This window comes from Cervus elaphus, chromosome 19, assembly GCF_910594005.1.
Source record: "Cervus elaphus chromosome 19, mCerEla1.1, whole genome shotgun sequence".
Classification (NCBI taxonomy): domain Eukaryota; kingdom Metazoa; phylum Chordata; class Mammalia; order Artiodactyla; family Cervidae; genus Cervus; species Cervus elaphus.
The window spans coordinates 63052220-63075484 of record NC_057833.1 but is presented as its reverse complement, the minus strand read 5'-3'; the positions used below and the strand labels follow the sequence as shown (position 1 = coordinate 63075484).

The following is a 23265-nucleotide window of genomic DNA, read 5'->3' as shown; positions in this document are numbered from 1 at the left end:
ACCTGCAACTTTCTTCCCGCAGCCTCGGGCCCCGCGCGGGGCATCTAGCGGGGGGCCGGGGGCGCCGAGGGCCGCAGGGCGCGCAGGAAGCCCCGGCAAGGCACTGGGGCGCCACTTTGGAGCCGGCCCTCGCGGACGAGCGCCCCGAGGACCCCCCCGCGGCCCATGGACGCGGGGCCGCGAGCGTCTGCGGAGCCTGGAGAGTGAGGCGGCCGGGGGTGGGGGGGCCGGGGAAGGGGGCCGGAGGGCGCCCCCGCCGCCTACCCGCCGCCCCCCCGAAAGTCGCGGAGCCCTAGCTCAGCCGGAGTCCGAGGTAAACACCCGGCCCCACAATGGCCCCGGGGCGCGGGGGGCCCGGACGCCCCGCAAAACTGAGCAGGAGTTTCGGCGCGCGCGGGCTGGGGGCGCGGGGCGCCCCTCGAGCCGCCTGGGCCCCGCGCCGCCTAGAGCGCGGCGGAGGCGACGAGGCCGGCGGGCGCCGGGCGGCGCGGCGCCGAGTGCGCGCGCGGGCCGCTCCCCGCGCCCGGCCGCTCCGCTGCCCCCCGCGCCGCCGGCGCGGCCCCCATCAAACGCGGGGCGCGCTCCTCCCGGCCGCCGCCGCGCCCCGCTCGGCCCCGCGCGCCCGGCCGCGCCGCCGCCGCTGCTGCCGCCGCCGCCGCTGTGGCTGCCGCTTCCCCGTCCTCGTCATCTTAACGCACGGCCCCCGCTCGCAGCCCCCGGGCCGCCCGCCGCCCGGCCCTTCCCCAGCGGGGCCGGCTGCGCCGCGTCCGGGCGGCGGGAGCGAGCGGGCGGGCGGCGCGGGGGCGGGGGCGCGGGGAGGGGCGCGGGGCGCGGGGGAGGGACGCGGCTTAAAACCCGGGCTGGAGGGCCGGGAGCGCGGAGGGGCGGCGGCGCGGCGGACGGGCGCGGGGAGCTGGCCGGGCGGGCGGCACACAATGCCCGGAACGGCGGGGCGCGCGGGCCGGGCGCGCGGGGGCCCGGGCCGGGGGCGCGCGGGGGCAGGTGTGCGCGGCGGCGGCGGGGCGGGGAGCGGCCGGCGGGGAGAGCGGGGGAGGCGGGGGCGAAGCCGGGAGGCGAGCCACCCCACGCCCCGCGCGCCGCGGGAACACCGAGAGGCGAGCTGCAGGAGCGGGGCGCGCTGGCGCCCGGGGACGGGCGAGGGCGCACCGGCCCGCGCGGGGCTCCGAGGCTCTGGCCCTTCGGGACGGGGCCGGGGACGGCGGGGCACCGGCTCTCGAGGAGCGCGGAGCGCGCGCCAGCGGCAGCAGAAACGGAGGACTGGGACCCCCGAAATCCTCTGCGCAATAGGATCCCTCCTCACAGGAGGGGGAAGCCTCAACGAAGAGCCAGCGGCCCAAAAAGAGGAGCACTTTCCGAGCTCATCGGTACCCGGCCCCTCTACCGGGGCGCAGGTAGATGCCAACGTCCCTCACTTCTGAGCCGGAGAACTCGGAGGAGGGAATACGTGGCCCACGGTGGCCGAGTTAAACAAAATTTGGGTCACTTTCTTGAAACAGACCTGACTAGTTAAAAGTTATTACAAAGGAAAACGTGCCACCTTTACCCTGGTTGGGGGGGGGGGGCGGTTTAATACCTGTGTTGTAGCAATAAATACTTGTGTAATCTAAGGTAAATTACCCGGGTAGATAAATGGTCATTACACCCAAGTATGATCCTCTTATTTAGATAATCTATTAAATATAGTGCCTATAAAAACGAAGAACATCACAGTCTTGCCCGAAATGGGGATGTAGCGTTCGTCGTTTAGGTTTGAGTGCTAACATCTTAAGACCCTGAAGGCAGTTAATCATTAAACAGAAACAAAAATGTTCAAATTATTTTTTCGGAATACACTAGGAGGGAAAAGAGAAAAATCAGTGATAAACATTTTGTTACACATAAAAAAGCAACAAGTTAGCGCAAGTACTGAGATAAGAGGAAAATATGCAAATGAAGCTCTTTAAAGCTACCAATACACTCTCAGACACTGTCTACACTAGAAATCTTAGACAAACAGAAGGTAAAACAGAAGATAAAGGATAGGAAATAATGGCCTCCTGGGGAGGACAAGTTCAGGAGGAACACAGTGAAAATATATCACTCTAAGGGCACCCACGTTTCACCCACAAAACCAGAAAGGTTAGTGAAGGCAGCAGTGAATCTTGGTACATGTAAACCCAAACCTAGAGCTAAAGAATGTGATGGTAAAACACAGTATCAAAAACAAGAAATACAAGGAAATCTTTATGAAAAAGCTCAAATGATACCGTATTTTCAAAAAGTTGGTATGCAGTTAAGTATGGAGGAGGGTATTTTAATTAAAGTATAAGAAATACAATCAATAAGGAAATATATAAGCATGGCAACATGTAACACTGGTGTCAGAGTTGTTATTGTAGATGGAAGTAAACATTTTTTTAAAATGTTTGATATTCAGAAGAAAACATGGATAACAGTTACCTTTATAATGAGAATGATTTTTGCAATGTGATGGGTTAAATTGGGAATTTCCAAGATGTATATTTTAATAGTTGCTTCACACTGGGGATGCCTGACATGTTTCCCTGAAACCCGCCTGGTTTTTCAGTAGGGACTGTGCATTCTAGTATCACAGTGTATAAATTTACAAGCAATAGCAAAATCTCAAAATAGAGAAGAAGTATCCTGTACTACAAAGAATCATTCAGGCAAATGGAACTCAAATGGAGTGTTTAAAAAGAAAGAAAGTTGTTGGGCAAAACAAAATCTGAACAAAGAGAAAGGAAGACTAAAAAAGGTTACTGAATATATCAATATTAAAACACACTGGGACAAAATACTGTAAATGATGATTATCCCATTATTTCCACAAATAAGACAGAAAGCTTTCTGATTGCCTTAGCCTCCTATTGATGTGGGGGTTAAAATATTAATCTTTAAATTTGAATAGCAGCTTTTATCTAGGAATTTCAAGCTAATTCTCAAACACAAAACATAAAAAAGTGTAATAAAGATGAACATGGCCTTGGAAAATGGTTAAACAGAATAAGTGAGGATAAAGGCATCTAATAATAACTTTACTACACAATTATAAGTCTGTTAATCATATATGCATATTAATCTCCCTCAAGCACATTCTTTATTTCAGAACTATATAAGATATAAGCAAAAGCACACAGAGGTTTATGCCCTCCAAGTAATAGTACAGTGATGAACTTCCTATATATTATTTACTCTTTTAGAATACTCACTAAACCACTGAATACTAAACCCAGATTAAAATAAAGAACAAAGGAAAAGTAATAAGGAAAATTCCACCTTTCTAGGCATAGTGATGGGAGGCATCAGTTTTATTCTACAAAGTATCTTAAATTTGGCAATAAAGATGCAAGCCAAGTATTGAAAAAAGTTAAGATAAACTTTATAAATCCAACTATGAGAACAGAAAACCTCAGGAACATGAAATATTACAAGTCAAATACATGAACTATTAAACATGTGGGTGTACAGTTAAAACAGTGCATCAATTTTTTATCACAGAAGGAATTCAGTCTGGCTACACAAAGGTAGCGGAGATAAAATACGGTAACAGAGATACGAGATTTTTTAAAAACAATAACAAAAGGGCTACTGCATGTTTCAGGGGGCCCCATATTAAGATAAATATGCTGGCAGATATCCGGAAGCATTAAAACATTCAGAATTCTGAATAGCACATACATTTGTAATAAACAGAGAAAGCATTTAGAATTTGAACGCTTTTAAGATACGGCAACTCCGCCAGTGACTGTGTTAGCAGAGCAATGTTTACCACCATAGCACTTTGTAAGGACATGGTAGGGTTGTTTTTTTTTTTTTTTTTCCATCTTTTTAAATTCAAATACTGTTGGCTATCTCTCCACACTCTTAAAGCAGCACATTTCACGTGGCATATTGCTCTTTTTGTCGCGCCGACTCTTTGTGTTTTGGCTTTAGCTGCAGGTGGTGCTTCCCGTATATGAATTTCTGGGAATACGGTCTGTGTTGGCCATATAAGGATGTCTCTCTGAGCCATATGTTCTGCTGTCATCTGTCTCATTTTGTCTGTCTGGGATGTCAGGACTGATTTCCACATAGTTTCTTGAATGGGCCAGATACAAATTTGTAAGAGCGGAGAGGGGGGGGATTAAAAAAAAAAAACTGGGGCTGGAGCCCAAACAACTTTGTCAAAACATACATTGGAGAGGAAATGCAATATCCTGTAAACATTCACACCCTCCTTCTCACGTCTTATCTGTGACTGACATCATCACAACTGCATAGCTTGAGAGGGGATCTGTGCGATCAAGTTCAGGAGTCTGCAGCCTGTGGGTGTGTGGCTGAGTCAGACGGACCCTGCGCCTCTGGAGGTCACGGCAGGCACAGGGGGACTGCCCTGCTCCAGAGTCCTGGGCCCTGCAGCTAGCCTGACCTGGCCTTGAACCCGGGGAGGGAAGCCACCTCACGCCTTTCTCCTTCAGAGAATCAACAGGACTCTGATTAAACTTTCGGGCGAATCACGCAAGAAGGCCTGGTCCCCATTTTACACTCTCCTAGGTTCTGGTACTTCTCTGTCACAGTTAGCATCAGTGAACAATCTGGATAATTACCAGCTTAATAAATATCTTCCATCAGTCCAGTTCAGTCATGTCCGACTCTTTGCGACCCTGTGGCCTGCAGCACGCCAGGCCTCCCTGTCCCAAGCTAGACTGTCATCCCTATGAGAGCAGAGACTGTGTCTTGCTCACTGCCCTATGACCAGGGATTCATGCCGCATCCCTGCAATGTTTACATTCTGAATAAATAAATGAGAGGCAAAAGCTCAGGGTAACTTGCAACCAAATTCTATGGCTAACTGGAATGACCGTTCCTCTTAGAGACTGTGGAAGTGAGGTGGAGTCAACAGTGGGGAAAGTGGCTGTATCGTTGAAATGTGAATTCACTGAAATTAAATAACATTTACAGTTTAGTTCCTCAGTCACACATCAAGTGTTCAATAGCCCCATGTGACCAGTGGCTATCCTATGAGACAGTGTGGGTTAGAGAACCCTTCCACCATTGCAGAAAGTTCTATCAGCCAGCAAGGACCTAGAGAACTTCTATAATAGACAACTAAGTAAATCCAGGACCTCACCTGGAGGAGTCTTTGAGGTGCTGGACGGCTTTCAGACATCCTAATGAAGTCCAAATTGAAGTCCTTTTCCACTTTAGAACAGGCCCGTAGCTCTGTAAAGCTGTGTGGAACGAGACGTGGGCAGCACTGCACACAAATTTAAGACGGCTTTCTAGACACGTCTGCATGTGAAAGGGTCTTAGAGTACATTTGGAATAACATGCATTTACCCCAAAGGCTGCTTTCCATGAACATTTCAGCAGCTCACAGGTGAAGCTGAAAACCACAGAATCATTCCACACCCTCTCCCACCCCCACATTAAAAAAGCAGAGTTGCCACTAGAAATGGCTTTTTTGGAAGCTTTAATGTAGATATCTACTCAAACCGGGAGGGCATCCAAATACCAAACAAATAATGGTGTGCTGCAGAGAATCAAAGCAAATGGCTTGAATATGTTTCAGGAGAGATAAAGGAGAAATAATAAACTCTAAACATGGGGCCTAAGGTTTTTGGTTTTTTTTCCCTAATATGTGGGGTTTCAGTTATAGCCGGACTGATAGCGATCAAAAGTTGTTTCCTAATTACTTTAAGGTGAATGTTAATACCCACTGGTAATTTGGGTTATGGTTTTAATAGACAAAGGTCACTATTACAGCGAAGCAAAGAAAGGCTGATGTTTAAGCTAGTTTGGGGGGAGCGGGCTGAGGTAAACGAACGGCCATTAGAGTTGGCTTCCAGAACCTGGTGAGATATCAGGGACTTTGAAATATCTGCAATGTTTACATTCTGAATAAATACAGCCAAAATCTCAGTGTCACTTGCAACCAAATTCTATCGCTAATTGCAATGACCATTCCTTTTTGAGACTGTGGAAGTGAGATGGACTTAACAGAAATATTACCTCTGAAAATTACTTTTTAAAGCAAGAATTTATTGGACAAATTTTTATATCTTCCTTCCATAGACATCAGTATGGACCACAACATTGACATGCACAATGGAAATAATCCCATCAAAATTGGTTATCTCTGCCTATAACTCCAAAACTGAGCAGGGGGCCGGGTTCCAATAGCAATGCTGTTGAGACCCCCGCATACCTGCGTATTAGCCTGTGTGTTAACAGCCGTCAGCACCAAATCCCTTAAGAGTTTCAGGCTGTCTTCTTTCCCCATTGCTTCTGGAGAGCAGGTCCTCCCTCTTCTCACTGGGGACCTCCCTTCTGCCGCATTCTTTGATACGCAGCCTGATTGCACCTCTTCTTTCCAAAGCCTCCTCCAGCTATTAGCCACTTCCTCCTCGATGCCCCATCCCAGCTCCCTCCTTCAAGTGTGGCATTTCATATTTGCATGCCTGCCCTTCCCAACTGCACGTCTGTCAACATTTTGAGGCTGGACTCCTGTCTGTATTCCAGGAGTCTCTGACATTGCCGGCAATTAATAGGGAAAGGAAGCCAAGAACTGTTTTGATGAGTGACTGCTGGTAAAAATCTTAGAAAGGTTCTTGCATTCTTAGGCAGTAAAGCCAAGGATAAGATCAGAAGTTAGTTCAGTGGCTTCTCAAATCTGCTGCATCTTAATATCACTTGGTATGTCAACAGTCCAGATACCCAGGCTGCACCCCATTGCCAAGGGTTGGAGCCAGCGGTTGAGAGTTTCCAAGCTGATTCCAGTGTACAGCCAGCTGTAGCATCCAGTGGAGTAGGTAACGTGTTAGAGACAAGAAATCAAATATACCTGTTAGGACATCTTCCAAGGGTATGGAGATCCTGGAGTCACTTGGAAAAGTTAAGGCCCTTTAAAGAATCAGCACTTACCCCAAATTCAAGAAATTTATGTGCAGGCAAGCTACTTGTTTCAAATTAAAAAAAAAAGGTAGGGGGCAAGCTATTAGATCATTGATTTGGTGAATAAAAGTCTGCTGTCTGAGGAACCATAATAAATTAGCATTTGGGCACTTGCTTGAGATTTACCGGGGTGCCAGAAATCCTGTGCAAGTGTATGATTTATCATCACAGACATAAGAGACTAACCACAAAATTACATATGGAAGTAAAGTTCCAAATCCAGTCTATTATTTACTGGAGCCAGAACCAGCCTGGTTTTCTCTGATTTTTTTTTTTTCCCCCAACATAGTTGAGCAGGCTTTTTCTCCCAGAAAATTTCAACCTTGAGTGGGATTCCCTTTGAGACAGCTGAAACCATTCAGCTCTTTTCTGACCCTAGGCATGGCACTCAGCTGGACTGAAGTGTTCACTGTCCATGCCCTGGAGTCGGTGCAGGGCCCCTAGCTGCCGTGCGGCACCCCCAGGAAGCCCACAGGATTTTAATTCCAGCGAAGTTGAACAGAAACCATTCTCAGCCAGCCTTCACTCAAGACATACCAACCAAGTCTTAGTGATATCAATGCTATTCTAATCTTTCCTGGTCACCTGAAGGGAAAACAGTTTGAGGTTGCAACAGGCCTGGATCCTGGTCCAGATTGGTTTTGGGAAAAGGCTCAGCCAAGGGCAGTGTCAACACCATAAGCAGTGGACAAGGGCCACTCACTGGGGGAAAGGAGTGCAATGCACCTGGACAGTGTTTAAAGACTTCTATGATGCTTGAGACGCGCTGAAGCAAAGGAGGAGTTTAATTCAACACTCAAGCGCATTCTCTCTGGGATGATGGCAAAGAGCTGGAAGGGACTGTGGCGCTGGGCGCACAATAGTGTGACTGTGACCAAGGCCACTGAACTCACACTCACACACTGTCCAAACAGCATGAGGTATGGCACCCATCTTTTACCCCAATTCAAAAATTTGAAAACAACATAAGTAAAGGAAAACAGTCCTCTATTCCTAAGACTGGCAGATGTATATTTTCATGAAAACATCATGCTGTGCAGAAAACAATAAACTGCAAGACATTGACAACTGCCTCCAACCTTCCACTGCCTTGCCCTTACCCGCCAACAGCCGTGGTCCGGTCTCCACTGGATAATTAATTCATGTGATGATTACCTGACCCAAGGATAATTCACATGGATTGGTAATGAGAGACCCAACATCCCACCCAAAGTAGGTAATTTGATGGTCCTCTGATGCAAGAAAATGGTTCTCTTTTCAGATTTTCTTCTATATTCTTGTATCTTAGCAAAAGAAGAGAAAGGAGGGACAAAAACCAGGCCTTCCAAATATCCAACATTCAAATATCCAAACATTCTATTTGGATATTTTTCAAGTGAGTAAAAATTAACTACACTCCTGAGACAGCAGACAGTCCCCAGGAGCATCTGCAGGACACTGGCAGTCCCTGCAGTCCAGGCACAGAGGTGGGACAACCCCACATATGTACTCACCCTAACCCTAGATTGCACTTATTAATAAGAGAATGCATCTTTAGTAATAAGCTCAAAAGGCTTTCAAATTTATTTTTATCTGTCACTTTTTGTGATAGTAATTACAATTACTTATTTCTGCATGCAGTAATCTATAATGATATATTTTTTACAATGTATTGCTTGATACTGTTTCCTATCATCTGTTCTCACTGATTTTATATTAGGGACTTTTATATTAATGATGGAGTGTTTTTTAATGTATTGGAATTCGTGTCTAAACTGCATCTCCCTGAAGGTCATTGCTACATATATGTATTTCTCTGATGCATGACTAGGGAATGTGATTACATAGTGAAGCCAAATTGAGATTACATATTTATTGGTCTAAAATAAAATACTAAATAAAAGAAAATAATTCAAAGTCTAAATAAAACACTAAAAAGTAGTTTCACAGCATAACTGTAGCTAAAGGATATCCAGTTACCTACTTTGCAGGTGCGGCTTTCTTTATTGTGTGTTTATTGTGGAATTTAATTCATTAGATAACTAACAGGGACTATAAATACACATGCAAATTTCCAGCTGATAGGAAGCAAAAAGTTGATAAATAATGCCGCAGTATAACTTTAAAAACAGAAGTAGTGAGCCTTCAGGCTATTTTTTTAATCATTTATTTTTATTTATTCTGTAAAGACTATTTCCATTTGTATTTTTTAAATCTATATATAAATATACTTGGGAGAGAAACAAACAGCATATTTATGAACATTTTTGATGGGGACCAGCTTGTAACTGTTTTGAGACTGTAACTGCTGTAAAGATGGACAATACCCACAGTTTTATTACTTCTGCAACTGGAAAACTACTACACATTCATATCATATTTAATGAAAATTAAACTTATCTCTCAGTGGAGGTAACAAGACTCTCAAAAATAACTTTAGTTCACTCTGCACAAAGGGGTTTTGTCTCTAAGAATTTATAACACCACAAGCTAGTGTAAAGGCATCTTTGTAACTGGCATATGCTGTAGTTTTGGATATAAACCAAATCTTGGAGTATTTTCAATAGATTTGGAAAATCCAATTGTTTGACCAACAACCTAGTATGAATAAATGTATCTATAATACCTATCTAGCATCGCATGATATATACATTCACAAATACAATCTGCATGTCATACAAGAGAACGTTACACAAATTAAAACTAGTCAACCACAGTTTCCATCAGAAATTCTTTAAAACCCAGAGTTGGTGTGAGAGTGCTCTCTATCAGTAAGCAACTCCTACAAAAAAAAATCAGTGACATGGTGGGAAAGAAGGGGAGAATCAATGACATGGTGGGAAAGAAGTGGAGAAGAGCAGAAACCTGAGATTCAGGTGGTGCTTCTTCCTCTACCAACTAGAAGAGTCACCCTTCGTGAGCCAAACAGAACCCGGTTCTGTATCCACAAAGTGATGGAAAAGACCCTGATCATCTTTAAGGCCACAGAAAGTCTCTGCCCGTAAGTTAAAAAAAAATCAAGTTCATTTTAAGGAGAATACAAAGATATGAGGACGTTTCTCGCATGCTACATTAGATGTTTATCTATATATGAGACAGGTGTCAAACAAACAAATTAAAAAAAAAAAAAAAAAACCACTAAGGCAAAGGGAAACTTTAACTCACCAGATTCCATCTGTTACATCTGAATTCATACATAATTGATTATCCATGACTGGTAAGTTCTTTTCTCACTAGCCGACCACAGTTTTCTAAACATTATGTATTAAATCACTAGCAAAGTAGACTACATTCAGAAACAGCAAGGGCAGAATAAGAATATTTTAAATGAAAAATTACATGCTGGTTAATAATAATACAGCTGACCTATGTTTAAGGGAGAGAAATTTTAATCATGTGCATATTAAATATTAATAACCTATTCTGTTATTGTTATAATAAGGTTAAGTAGGCTTCTCCGTGCTTAAGGAAAGAGGGAGAACTAGGAATGCATAACTGTGCAAAGAGATATAGAGACGGGGACAGACAGAAGGAAAATGTGTCAACAATAAACGAGAGGAAATGAAAAAGAAGGAAAAGATGAAGGTGGAAACTAATCTCTATGTGTCATTATGACTGCCAGAGTACTGGCAAAGAAGCAGCATCCTTTTATTTCAATTTTAATCATTTCTGAATTTTAATACCCAGCTCCTTTTGTAATTCTCCTGGCATTCCCCATATGCCTCCATCCCAGCCAAAACACCAGTGTAAATTAAATGGCAGGCAACCACACCACTGATGTAGCCTCCCCAAAGAACCTAGCAGGTGACCAAAAGCAGAAAAAGGTATGTCTACCTTACATCCCTGAGGACCTCCAGCCAATTAACTGGCTGAATGTTCTCTATTTTCTCTAATTTTGCAAAGAAGGACAGTAGTTGGGTAATCTACAGATAGAGAATCATTAAAAAAAATAAAGCAAGCCAGTGGTAATACAATAATCAGTGACCATCAGGGCCTGGAAAAATGAGTTTGCTCTCACTGGCACTAAGGAGCATCACATGATTATTTAATTACAGCTCTAATTTTTGTCTCGTGGATGGCAACATATCAACAATTAATAGGGCAAATAGAGGAGACTGTTTTTAAAGAGACAGAATGCGCATGATAATGGACTAGGTCACACAGCAGTCTGCAGCTTCAGGAAGACTTTTCTTTGTATAACTAAACAGCACTGTGTTGCCACAGCCTCACACGTGGAAATAAATTTAAAGAGGAAGTGTCTTTTTTTTTTTTAAATGATAACTTTCTTAGAAGGCTGGGAACTTTTCAGAACATTTTAGATGCACCTAACCCAAACCCACTGCAATGCGAGCATTAATTTTAAGGAATAGAAGGAAATCATCCTTAACATAAACACCCTAAATCCCAAAACAGTGTTACACAATGGATATAAAAATCCATTTATATCTAAGTGGGTAGAAAAATATCTGTTATGGAATTAATCATGGCTGATATTTATCCAGTGAGGTCCTGGAAAAACATCACCATCGTAGGAAAGAGACGGACGGAGGTCAGTCAGATGCGGGCTGCTTAGCGCACAGTATTTGGGCCCCAGAAGATCAGAATGACCATCCGGTAGCCTGACTCCAAGGCCCTCCGGGGAGACCTCTGCGCTGACTCCAGAGCAGGTTGTGAGCACCACTTGCACCAAAGGACCGTGAGCCTCGACAGAGACCCTGCCCCATCCTCAAGGTCGAGGAGGAGGAGACAGACCCTGGTGCTACTGTCCAAGAAGGACACGGTGCACAGAGGAGAAAAGCCCTCAGTTACCCAGGACACGGGGCACATGCAGATGAAGTGTGCAGAGAACCCCGGGGAAAGGAGAAGATCGGGGAGAAAAGCCTTCTCCCACTAAACCATCTCGGCACAAGCTAAATTCACTATTCTGTTACGGATTTAGCAGATCTTTAATGAGTGCTCTCCACGCAAGACAGAATGTGAAGTTACTATTTTCTAAAACACAGACATGTACCTTACACTGATTTTTTTTTTTTTGTAGTTGAATAACTTGGAATAAATAAAGGCAGCAGAACCTAAAAATTCATAAAGTGGGAATCCCAGTACATTTTTAAGTGCTGTATTACCAGGTTACAAGGTCAACATATCCAGATTAGCCGAGAGAGTTCAAAGAGTCAACCAGTGTGAGAGTTGTCTGAGGCAGGCTCAGTCCAGCCTTCAACCTCACTAGTTTCAGTCACCCATTGTTTGCCATGCCAGAAGCCAAGGCAAAAACCCAGGCTTTAGATTTGGAAAATAGTCTTAGAGCTACTGCTGTGATTAACTGCTCAAATGTATCTTATATATCACGCTCTACAGAACTGCAAGAAAGCACAGCCTTGCTCAAGAAATAGTGACTAAAAAGATGCTACAAAGAGGATCAACTCAATAAGCTTTTAATGGCTAATGTTGGCCAAAATCATCACAAAACAAAAATGTAGGCATCTCAGACTACAGTGTGGGAAAGCTAAAACTGCTGAGGGACACTGATTTCTAAACCTACTATCAAAAGTGCTCAAGTCAATGCTAATACAGAGAAAGGGGGAAGAAAAGATTTTTAGAAAACTAAAAATCTTACATCCTAGTGAAAAGTTTAAAATTAAGTTACTTTATTAGAAAACATTCTGATAATTCTGGACCCAAAATCTGACTCCATACTTTCTGAAAGACTATTTTGAAAAGAGTCTAGCAAGCAGCAGCTTGTGTGTAACAGTATACATCATTCTTTTTTAACATTACTGTTAATATACAGTTAACATGTCTCAGAAAAGGCTGTAATTAACTGTCTACTGCTCCAATAACACTAATAAGTGTACAGTATTATTAAAATACAATGACTCCTTGCAAAGTAAGGCTGTCATTTATAAACTTTTAAGATAATGTTCTAAATTGGTTTTGAGTCTTCTTAAACCACCCCAAAGCGAGCCCACCACTAAGAAAAATAATTTAAAGCATAGTTATTAAAATATTATTCCTTCCTCTCACAGTCTGGAGAAATCTATTAGAAAGACCGTCTAGGTATCATTTCAGTTGGCGAAAATACAATGAGAAACACTTGGGATTATTTCATCAATTCTGGATGTCCTTTTAAAATTTTAAATTGTAAGCATTTGAATTGAGTGCTTTATTTACTGACAAAATATTTTTATCAGTGAACAAGGAAAGAAAGGTTTGCTATATCAAGAATCATTACATAGCCCTGCTGTTAATCCCCAATGACTTCCATTGTCTGGTTCATTGGATCAGGAAAACTCAATTGCATTCAACATCAAACAGCTAATTATAGAGACACCATATTCAGGACTATCTCTATTGCATATACTAGGTTGTATTTTACTTATAATAATTATTACAATAAAATATTTATAACAGACAACCTCTTTTACCTTAAAGTCCTTAATATTATAAACGCTAAAAGGCCAAACTGTCGTTTGCAGGCTCTCAATGGCATACCAGAAACCATGGAGTAAGACTAGAAAAGAACCTCTAGCAATCCACTCTACTCTCTGCCCAGCTTCCTGGAAAACTGCATCTAAAGAGTTCCCCCTCTCACAGATTACTGAGTACCTTTTCTTTAAATATCTCAAGGAAGGAAAATCTAGTAATTTCTCCTGGGAGCTCTCCACCACATTTCACCACCCAGAGTAGCATGCATGCATGCTGCAGAATCTCTGCTGCTGTCTGTCTCCAAATCACCTCTCACCAAGAAACAGCAAGATCCAGACATGGAGACCTCCCCTGGACACTACGTGCCCATCCCTCCTGGTGGCTGCAGCCCCTGAGTCCCCACTGGAACTAATAGGAACTTTTCTGGCACTTACCCTCCAAATACCAGAGGCTGCTCTCAGGATCTAGCCCTCCAGGAGAGCTCTCAAGAAGGAGTCTGATGAGGTGACAATGACGAAGTTGTCTCTGCTAGCAAGGCAGAAGCATCCCCAAATGAGGTGGGTACCAGTTGCCTGCAAAGCAGCTGGACCATTACTGCAGTTCTGAGGATACGTCACAAATCAGGTCATAGCTCTGGGCAGAGTCCACCCACCTCACCGGCTACACCGCCCTCCATTTCCTGAGCACCTGGGGGGAAGGGGTGCGGGGAGGGGGGTGGCAGCGCGGGTCCACAGACACCCCAGCAGAGGCAGGACCAGGTGCAGCCTGCCATCTGCTTCTTCTGCAAGCGTTTCAGCTTCATTTGGGGGACCTGCACCCCTGAGGTGCAGCAAAAATTCGTGTCACGATAAGCGGGCTCTCAAATGAGTGATGAGTGTAATAAAATATTGCACAGTTAAAGGTTTTATCCAGCAAGACCATTTCTCCACTGGAAAACTGAACCAACTCTTAATGTTTGATTACAAGACACTTCACTACCAAATAGCAAATAACTGGACTGAATACATGTCAGCCAAATCTAGGCACATACATGCTGGGATACTGGTTAGCTGATTTTCATCTCTCATAACTAAGCTGGGATCGCCGCATAAACTAAATTACATCCTTGAAAGTCCATTGAAAGAGGTGATGAGAATTTCTATTTACGAACCTTCAGACAGCAACAACTGTGGAAGAGATACAGAATAACTTCAAAGCATAAAAATAGGCCAATATGCTGGAGAAACGCTAAGCTACTAAATCTCACCCTGAATATATATACACACAATCTGTATCTATTTACTCTGAAATGAAATATCTGATCTTAAAAAAGACTTTAAAAAATAAACAGCAAAAGGTACCATTGGCATAAGTTCAAAAGTACTAAATAATGTGTGTTAATGTGTTGATCACACTCTATGAAGACATCAAGCTGAAATAGACTTACCATTGAGAACAGCACTTAGGAACGATATATAAATTATCAAGAAGACACTTTTTCTTTGGGAGGGAAGGAGAAGAACCTTGTGTAACAGATTTGATTTATATGCTGCATTAAGGCCACATTCTGCTCTGATGTCAATGGAGTATGTGATTAGAGACTGACAACTGGGTGGACAGGCTGTTAAGAGCTACTTACAGAATGTCCTTGATAACAAGCATTTTCTCAAATTAACTACAAGTTTTGGAGCTCAACTTTAACGGTATTTTGATGTTTCCTGGGGTCTCCAAAGAGAATGGGCTTCCAATTTAAAAGGAAAAACACCTGTATTTAGTATTGTAAAAAAGTTGAAATCCAAAGTTGGCAGCTTAAACAAAAAGATGAAGGAGGCAAGAATATTTTCAGAGGAAAGTTAACTGTACCAATCCATCCATCCATCCGTGTGTCTCACTCTATATTCATATTTGCAGATCTCCACTAAAAACTGAAGCATTCCATCTAAAGCTTGGAAGAGAAGACACTTTATCAAAGCTATTATCTAAGTAATCAAATAGTTGAAGTTATCTCTTTGGAACTTTGCAGAGAGTTTAATTTAGCAAACGTACACTTGAATGTGTTTGAACATATTTGTCCTGAGGTTGCTCTAAGGTGACTATTTTAAGTGGCATGCGGATTCTTTTGGGATTTGGATGTAACAGTTGAGGGATGTAAAGTAAACATGTATAATATCTCTTTCAACTGATTCTTGCAGGACAGAAATGAGAAGCTGAAATGACTCTTTTTTTAAAGTTTAGCCACTGGGAAATGATAAGAAAACTCTTCTCGACCCCTACCCCCAACCAGGAAGAGTCTAAAGCCCTGGATTAGAGTACAGGTAGATATTAAAGTGGAGACAGGGCCATTATTTAGTGGTGACAGGAATATAAATACGTGCACTAACCTATAAACTGGTATTTACTTCAGGAAGGTAAGTAATATTTTTCCTCTGATTGCTGAGCTGTCAGTTTAATGCAGCGTAAATAAACAGTAGGTGCCTGCTAGCTCGAAGTAGGAAGTGTTCATTCCACACGAGGAACAGATTACTGAAGCCTGATGCTCATCGTGCTGAAACATAACTTTCATTTTACCAGAAAATACACCCTACCATGGAGGATTTTCCATGCCTGATCTATTAATTAACTTAACTCTGTTCTGTCAAAATGGAAACCAATTTGTTAAAAGCTTCCCAGAGTTTTGGAGTTTGCAAACCAAATCAATTGGAAAAGCAAGAGGGATGCCGGTTCTGTAATCTGATCACAAATGCTAAAAATGACTACTTAATAAGCAGAAATGACACCAAACCAAAAAAAGACAAAGAGCATATTTAAATAGAGAATTTAATCATCACGGATACCGAATTTACTCAAAATCCTCCTCCTTTGCTAATTAAAAGCAACTGGCACCTTTTATATTTTGCAACCTTGTGCGACTGAGGTCTGTTCACAATGGATGCTTATTCTGCTCTCTGAAATATCTACTGGCAAACCATTCACAAAAATCCAATCACATGCCTTAATTCTAATCAAAATACTACTGCACTCCCCTGGGAGAAGTGGCAAGTTTGGAGAGCAAATGATGATACCCACCCAGACAGCACTCATGTCAAATGCGGTTTTCTTCTTCTCCATACTCCACAAAGCTCTGTCGGCAAGGAGCAACTCCCGCTCTTCTGCACAAGCACCAAGCAACATATCTCCTGGCATCATTTAAAGTGGGAACTCACCTTCTCCAAAAAGCAGCAGAGGCAATTTGGGGAGGTTTCTGTTTAAAACCCGAACAAACTCTGATCATTAATCAGGGGATTGTACAGTAGTAAGAGGGGTTTGAAAAAATAATATTTGGACTAGATCTGCACTTGACTACAACAGGTTCAGGCAGCGTCAGTCACATGCCCTTACACACTCCATCAGTCTCAAGTATGAAAATGATATAAGAGTCGTCCGAGACAACGCGTCTGAGAAGAAGGGGTGTTTGTGTGCAGGGCATATCTGCGTGTGGCCCTTTTGGAAATCTACAGAGCGGATGAAAAACCACCAGAACGCCTTACAGAGTTCCTGCTGTATATCCATGTTCTGTTTAGCTCAACAGTGTTTGTAACCAAAAGGTTTTAACAATAATGAGGAACAGGTGCCTGTCACCTGACCTTTTAGGCCTAATTTACGATCCTCAACCTATCACATGAACAAAAATCATTGAAGATCTCCCCCAGATATTTCTGTTTTCACTAATTTAATGCAGACTTGCTGAACCATCACTCAGCACATCATCTTATTCAATCGCAGGTTCCTATAGCTGGCAACAGACTTCTGTGCAGAAATAAACCAACATTCATTTTGTTGCTGTTCTCGTTTAAGATGCTGTGAGACAAAAGAACTACTTTTGTAGATTATCAACCAAAGAATATATTAATTTATTACAACAACTGAACAAAAGGCATTCCTTTGGAATACTTTTACATACAAAGAACTATTATTTATTACATATTTCAGCTTGTGGGAAAATGAAGAATGCATTGATTCTGGAAATAACTATTCAGACTTTTGGAAGTTCTTTAAGTCTTCTTTCTCTGCTGATCTTTTCCCTGCTTCTCCCCCTTGTCCCCATCTGCCCCCCACCCCCCACACACATTTTAAGGCACTGGTACTTTAGGAGGGAAATCCCTATCTGTTATTTTCTCATTCATCATGTGTATTCATTATTCAGAAAGGAATACAAAATTGAGCAGGGATTTTTATTTCTCTTGTATAATCTTGTTACAATGTAGCCATGCTCAAATTTAACAATGCTTTGTATTTTATAGCTACTGTTTACATATTATGTATTACATATGACTGAACAACTCTACATTTAAAATATTGTTTCCATTAGGAAAAATATAAAGTAATAAGTGTCAAATGGAGATGAAGAATAAACATGCCTGGTATATTTATAAAATGCATAGTCATTTAAAATGTACACAAATAGGATACATATTTCGCTACTGTTACATTTTATATAGTATTCACATCGTCTAAAGTGTATTTAATAATGTGCCTAACCAAGTTAATTAAAGTATTTATGTCTGCTGATTGTGTTAAACACTTGGAGAGGTAGTGAAAGATACAGCCAGTTACTCCTGCTAACTAAAGTTGAAATTATGCACTTATTATAACCTTTTCTAACAATGTGAGAAAAACAGAGTAAATATATTAAATTTGTTTCACAACAGATGCTTAGGTTGTTAATATTTAAGATGCCTATTCATGCTATTCCTGTCTGCACATTTGTCAAAAATGTAAGCCTGAATGCTAATGTTTGCCAGCAGACTGGGGCAGCCAGTATATGAATGTACTCCTGTTCTACTAAAATAATACGCAAAAGAAATAAAGGACTGCTGCTAAATCATAGCAGAGTACCACACAGGATTAAAGGTTTTTAGAGCAAACACCTCAACCTTGGCTGTCTCGTCTTTTTTTTTCTTTTTTTTCCCCAAGCTACGTTTGACTGCAGAATAAATCTTAATTCCTGACATCTCAGAAAAATCCACTTTAGACTGGATGTAAATTTCAATAAAATTTCAGCGGCAAGAATGACTGTCGGCAGCACAAACACTGGATTTCGGGACCTGCTTGGGACAAATCTTGACACCCAGCAGTCGCGTGTTCCTCATTCCTAACCCCTCGTCTGTCCTCTTGGGAAAGTAAGGTCCCCTGGCCTCCCAGGAGGGAACCCCAGCCAGCAGGGGCAGAAAGGTTCTCTCCTGAGACTAGGACTTGCTTGCCTTTCGCTTTTCTCGGTCTCCTTACAACCATGTGGAGTTCAAGACTCCCAGCGTTTGCCTGAAAATCCGGAATGCTGCGGAGAAAGTTCGCCAGGGTCCAAGTTGCCAACCAAGGCGCTCTGAGAGGCGATCCTGAGGTTGACACTTGGAAGCGAAAGGTTCTACGCTCTAGTGGCGATCCGGGCCGAAACGTCTAGCAAGAGCCCCGAGCCCCTCTCCGTGGCTTCTGGGGGCACCCGGGTGTCCAGCCCAGTGGGTCTCCTGGGTCCCGGCACGCGCCTGTCACTGCTCAGAGCAGCCGCCGGCCGGCCCTGCCCTCTCCCCGAGGTTGTGCAAACCCGCGCCCCGCCGGCCCCGGAGCCTGGGCGGCTGAACGCCCCGCGAAGGCCGCGGCGCCCGGGCCGGGGACGCTGGGGGAGACTCGGCGCGGACCGCAGGCCGCCCCGGTGCGGTCCCGGCCCCCGGGGAGGGCGGCGCGCCCTGCGGCCCCGAGCCCGACCCCCCACCCCGCCCGCGTTCGCCCCGGGAGCCGGTCAGGACCCACCTGCCTACCGCCGGCGAGGGCTCGACACGCCGGGCGCCGCCGCTTTCCAACTCCCGGCTCCAAGTTGAGCGCCCCGGCGCCGAGCGGCTCCGGGCTGGAGAAGTTGCCGCAAACTTCCCGCGCCCCCCTCGCCGCCCCCGGCGGGCGCGCGGGCCGGGACGGATGCCGAGCCTGCACGCGGCCGGCCGACGGGACCTTCCCGCCCCCAGCCGAGCGCCGCGCGGCCAAGCCGGCTCCGGGGCGCACACAGCGGGTCCCCGCGAGCTCCTGGCGCGCTTCCCGACTCCCCTTTTCTCTTGCCAAAGGGGGTCCCACGGCGGGCCCGGAGGCGTTCGTTCAGCCGGAGTCTGTCGGGGCAGGTGTGCGCGCGCGTCCACACCCCGAAGGAGGGCGAGTGAGCGCCCCGCGGCCCCGGCCCGGGCGTCCCCTCCCCTCCACGGCTCCAGGCCGCCGTTCCGGGTCCCGCCGCGCGCGGGAGGAGGGCTTCGGGGACCCCCTGTCGCCGGGCGCCCCCCACTAGGCGCCCCGCGCGCGGGTCCCGCGGTGAAGTTTGGATCGCTTCCGAGTAAAGCAGAGACCGAGGGAAAAGAGCACGAATCGGGGCGAAAAAAAGAGAGAGAGAGAGAAAGGCGCGAGGGCGGGGAGGGGAGCGGCACTCACTCAGGCTGGGGCGGCGGGGGGCGAGCCGGCGTCCTGCTCCAGAGGCGGCGGGCTCAGCCTCCGGTGCCGCCGCCGCCCGGGCTGCGGCCGCCGCGGAAGTTAATTGCAACTTGACTGCAAGTTGTCTTCTTTTCCCATCCGGAGTGGGCGTTTAAAGGGGAGAGCGAGGCGCGGAGCGAGCGCGCGAGCGCGCGGGGCCGGGGGAAGGAAGGGGGAGGGGGTGCGGCCGGGGGGGAGGGGGCGGGGGCGGCGGCGCCCGCGGTCTGGAGGCACCGGGGCGCCCCCCGCGGGAGCCCGCAGCCGCCCGGGCGCGCATCCAGCCGCAGCCCCGGGCCGGGCACGCTGCGCCCGGGGCTCGGCGGACCCGCGCGCAGCCGCCGCCGCCGCCGCCGCCCCGGCTCCCGCCCGGTTCTCCCCCTGGCGGCGGAGCCTCAGCGGCCGCCCGCCCGCGGGGCGCGCCGGAGCCCTCGCCGCCGCCGCGCGCCGCTCCTGGCTCCCTCCCCGCGCGCGCCGGCGGGGCCCGGGTCGCAGCGGGCGGCAGGGGCGCGCGCAGAGACGGGCACCGGAGCCGCGACCCCCCGGGCGCGAGGGTAAGTGTGGGCGCCCGGGGGGCACGCGGGGGGCGCGGCGCGGCCCCGGACGCCGCCAGCCCGGCCCCTCGCCTCTCTCGGGCCCCCGGCGCGCGCACCCCGCCTCCTGCCGCCGGCGGCTTCCTCCCGCGGTTCGCTGTTTGGCTGGGCTTTTGGGGGGGGGGGCGCCGGGGGTGTCCGGGGGTGACTGGGGCTGAGTGCCAGCGGAGGAGGAAGTCAGGGGAGAGGCCCCCCCGCGCCGCGCCCCCACCCAGGCCGGCCGGCTGGCGGAGGCTCGCCCCCCTCGCCCGGGGCGCAGGGCCGCTCTCCCCTCCGCGGCGCTCGGCGGAGACGATCCCGCCTAGAGGGCCTCCTTGCCCGCCAGGCGGCTCCGCTCCCCTCCCCGCGCCCCACCCTGGGTCCGCAGCGCCCCATCCGGGAGCGCGGCGCCCCCTCCGCGGAGCACGTGGCGGGCGAGTCGGGGTCCTCCTGCAGAACCCCCCCCCCCCCCCCCGCACCTCCTCGTTCATTTCATATCCTCCCGGGGCAGCGCTCCTGCTGTTCAGCCCATTGGCCAAAGACGCCTAAACTGAGGTCCACTGGCTCCGAAGAGCAGGAAGCGCAAAGGGCCAGTGAGGAGGCTGAAATGACCGGGCACTCGGGGATCGGGGGCGAGGGGATCTTTCCAAGGGGGTCCGAGGCGCCAGACGCCTCGGCGTGCTGGGTGACCGAGGACCCCGGGCTGAGGAGAAATGGGAACTCGGCTTGTCCTCTTTTCCTAAGAGAGCTCACAGGTCTTTTGTGTCGTCTTGTCTTTGGGAAATGCGCGTGGAATATGCCCGCAGAAAATGACTCTTGTTTACTCAAAGTTAAGGAAATTGCGGAAACGAGGTGTTTTTCTGTGTGTGTGTGTCTGTGTGTGTAGTTAAGTTCGTGGCTTGAACTGTCAAACGTCAGTTGGTAACAATACGGACCGCAGAGGCGCCCCGGTGTATTTTTTAGAAGCTGCACTTTCTTGAGTTCCGTTCACTTAGGGCTGGCTGTCTCATGAAGCCCCAGTAAATCACTGTACTTCGAGGGAAGCTCCGGGAGCAGGAGGAATATGGCTCAGATCTCCGTCCCGCCAGCACAGAGCTCTGTTGGCAGTGGAGTTCCTGGAAAGTGGCTGTGGGCTGAGAACTCAGCTTTTCCTCAAAGCGCTGTGAGGTCCTCTTCTGTCAGATGTCTATGAATAAGGCACGCTGGGAAAATCCTGATATCCTTGCCGTCTTGCTTTATCTTTTACACGGTGGTAGAATCTAATTTCAAGTCCTGGTAACAGCACATCGACTGTGCTGTATTTTTGTGTGGTTTTTCTAAATAAAAGGAGGGCAGCGCTTGTCTTCACCCTGGCTTCTGATATGCCCATTCTTTTCTATTAATGGGTATTGAATTCACTGGAATTGATCCGCCTTTTTCAGTTGATTGTCATTTTATGCAGAGCCTGCAATCCCAAAGACAGAAGAATGTTGAAAGTTTATGAATTAGAGTTCTTTTAGAGAATTAGCACCTTGCTTTTTAAGACACAGGTGCCTACCTCAGCTCCTGGTTCTAAAGCAAAGCAAAAAGGTGTAAATGATTCCAGTGGGTAAAACAAAATAAAACACAAGTGTTTCTTCCTGGACCACTTTTCTGCCTCCACAGGATCCAAAAGACACCAAATCCTTCTGCCTTCATTTACCAAAATGCTGAATTGCCTAACTAGTACCAATATCTCCATCTGGGGATGACATCAGGTTTGGAATGGAAAGAATAAATTCTCAGTCTTTAATTACTGCTTATTAGCAATTTCTTATAGCAGGCAGCTGATTCTCCAATTCTGAAAGCCTGAAATGAAGCTTAGCAGAAATGGAAATATTGAAAATAAGGCTGTTTCTTCTCCCTTACATACTTTTAAATTACTCATCTACTACCCCAAGTCATTCATCAAACCCTCAGAATTTAAGGTGTTAAACCAAGGGAATGTTTTGCTCCATTTGTTTTGAATTTGTTTTTCTCCTTGCAAATAGTCTTATACGGAGAACTCATAGGCACTATTATAACATAGAATTATGTAACGATGGGTACAGTGCATGAAATAACATATCTTGTGAACTCTTATGTAAAACTTGCCCCCTGGCACATAGTGGGAATACATTAAATACTTACCCAATTAAGAAGTTAATGAAATATTGTAATTGGCCACAAATTCAATAGTACAGGGCTAAGGGTTTGTTTTTTGTTTTTTTTTTTTTCAGAAGGAAGAATCATTTTGCCTGAAAATTATGAGGGTAATACATTTGTGCTCCTTGTTTTTTGTTTTTTTTTTTTAAACAAGTCCAAACCTAATATAAACGGTTGAAAAACAAGTAAATCTGAAACATATCAATCAGTTAATAATAAAAGCTAGTGTCAAATGCTGACTATTTTCCTAGGAGGACAGACAATAAACTATTGCCTTCTAAATAGTATGAGAAAGATACGAAGGAAGAATAAGAGTATTGGCCTACAAGGGACTTATTTGCTGGGAAAATTACATTAAAATCTGAAAAGACAACTCAGTGGGTCAGTAAATGGTTTGAGGCAAAGGAATACTTTAAATAAATAGATTTTTTTTTTTCTTTTTTAGACCAGAGGAAATAGACATCCTGAAGTTCCAGGTTGAAAGGTATTTTTATAGTTAATTTGTTGAGTCAAAACTTTCGGGGCCATCCAAACAAGCATCTTGAGTGAAGAGAAACTTGCCACTTACCTCCCTAGAGACGAGGATTTGGTCTACAGAATACTTACCCAGAGTAGAGTTTAGTGTACACTGTATGAATGAATAATAACCTAAGTAGTTCATTCCATCTTTGTATACTTTGTACATCTTTTTCTTAAATTGCACAGAATCAGTCTT

The 23265-nt window shown here is 46.0% G+C and overlaps 1 protein-coding gene across 3 annotated transcripts in view; it reads right to left on the bottom strand.

The window, feature by feature from the left end:
* SATB1 (SATB homeobox 1) overlaps positions 1-19955 on the bottom strand; it is a 101462-nt gene extending 81507 nt beyond the window's left edge. For 2 of the 3 annotated variants that reach the window (XM_043874331.1, XM_043874330.1), the window contains exon 1: positions 3-410. The gene's annotated coding sequence lies outside the window, so the exon portion shown is untranslated. Of the gene's footprint in view, positions 1-2; positions 411-19779 lie in introns of those variants that run through there. The other variant, XM_043874332.1, reaches the window with a different exon arrangement.
* Positions 19956-23265: the final 3310 nt, after the last annotated feature.